Here is a 2,118-nt window from a genome sequence, read left to right as displayed (position 1 = left end):
TCTTCTATATTTTCTAGTTTATTTGCATAGAGGTGTTTATAGTATTCTCTGATGGTAGTTTGTATTTCTGTGAAATCAGTGGTGATATCCCCTTCATCACTTTCTACTGTGCCTATTTGATTCTTCTCTCTTTTCTTCTTTATTAGCCTGGCTAGAGGTCTATCTATTTTGTTTATCTTTTCAAAAAACCAGCTCCTGGATTCATTGATTTTTTTGGAGGGTTTTTTTTTTTGTACCTCTGTCTCCTTCAGTTCTGCTCTGATCTTATTTATTTCTTGTCTTCTGCTAGCTTTTGCATTTCTTTCCTCTTGCTTCTCTAGCTCTTTTCATTGTGATGTTAGGGTGTCAGTTTTAGATCTTTCCCACTTTCTAATGTGGGCATTTAGTGCTATAAATTTCCCTCTAAACACTACTTTAGCTGTGTCCCAGAGATTCTGGTATGATGTTTCTTCATTCTTATTGGTTTCAAAGAACTTATTTATTTCTGTCTTAATTTTGTTATTTACCCAGTAGTCATTCAGGAGCAGGTTGTTCAATTTCCATGTAGTTGTGTGGTTTTGAGTGAATTTTGAAATTCTGAGTTCTAATTTGATTGCTCTGTGATCTATGAAACTGTTATGATTTCCATTCTTTTGCATTTGCTGAGGAGTGCTTTATTTCTAATTATGTGGTCAATTTTAGAATAAGTGCTATGTGGTGCTAAGAAGCATGTATATTCTTTGATTTGGTGTGAAAAGTTCTGTAGATGTTTATTAAGTCTGCTTGGTCTGGAGCTATGTTCAAGTCCTGAATATCCTTACTAATTTTCTGTCTCATTGATCTGTCAACGGGGTGTTAAAGTCTCCTGCTATTATTGCATGGTAGTCTAAGTCTCTTTATAGGTCTCTAAGAACCAGATTTATGAATCTGGGTGCTCCTGTATTGGGTGCATATATATATTTAGGATAGTTTACTCTTCTTGTTGTGTTGATTCCTTTACCATTATGTCATGCCTTCTTTGTCTTTTTTGATCTTTGTTGGTTTAAAGTCTGTTTTATCAGAGACTAGGATTGCAACCTCTGCTGTTTTTTGCTTTCCATTTGCTTGTTAAATATTCCTCCAACCCTTTGTTTAGAGCCCATGTGTGTCTTTGTACGTGAGACAGGTCTCCTGAACATGGCACACCGATGGGTCTTGACTCTTTATCCAACTTTCCAGTCTGTGTCTTTTAACTGAGGCATTTAGCCCATTTACATTTAAGGTTAATATTGTTATGTGTGAATTTGATCCTGTCATTATGATGCTAGTTGGTTATTTTGCCCATCAGTTGTTTCTTCATAGTGCCAATGGTCTTTACACTTTGGAATGTTTTTGCAGTTTCTTCATAGTTTTGTATGCAAAACTTCAATGTTTTGCAGTTTTTCATAGCGTCAATTGTCTTTACACTTTGAAATGTTTTTGCAGTAGCTGGTATCAGTTTTTACTTTCCACAGTTAGTGCTTCCTTAAGAGCTATTGTAAGGCCGGTTTTGTGGTGACAAAATCTCTCAGCATTTGCTTGTCTGTAAAATATTTCATTTCTCCTTCACTTATGAAGCTTAGTTTGACTGAATATGAAAGTCTGGGTTGAAAATTATTTTCTTTAAAAATGTTGAATATTGGCCCCCAGTCTCTTCTGACTTGTAGGGTTTCTGCAGGGAGATCTGCTGTTAGTCTAATGGGTTTGCCTTTGAGGGTAACCTGACCTTTCTCTCTGGCTGTCCTTAACATTTTTTCCTTCATTTCAACCTTGGTGAACCTGACAATTTTGTGTCTTGTGGTTGCTCTTCTCGAGGAGTATCTTTGTGGTGTTCTCTGTATTTCCTGAATTTTAATGTTGACCTGCCTTGCTAGGTTGGGGAAATTCTCCTGGATTATATCCTGACGTGTGTTTTCCAACTTGGTTCCATTCTCCCCGTCACTTTCAGGTACACCAATAAAATGTAGGTTTGGTCTTTTCACATTGTTCCATATTTTTTGGAGGCTTTGTTCATTCCATCTCATTCTTTTTTCTCTAATATTTTCTTCACGTTTTATATCATTAAGTTGACCTTCAATCTCTGATATCTTTTCTTCTGCTTGATCAATTCAGCTGTTGATA

Source organism: Colobus angolensis, unplaced genomic scaffold (genome assembly GCF_000951035.1).
Source record: "Colobus angolensis palliatus isolate OR3802 unplaced genomic scaffold, Cang.pa_1.0 Scaffold151, whole genome shotgun sequence".
Taxonomy (NCBI): domain Eukaryota; kingdom Metazoa; phylum Chordata; class Mammalia; order Primates; family Cercopithecidae; genus Colobus; species Colobus angolensis.
The sequence above is the reverse complement of the archived record's forward strand: the minus strand, read 5'-3'. Positions refer to the sequence as shown.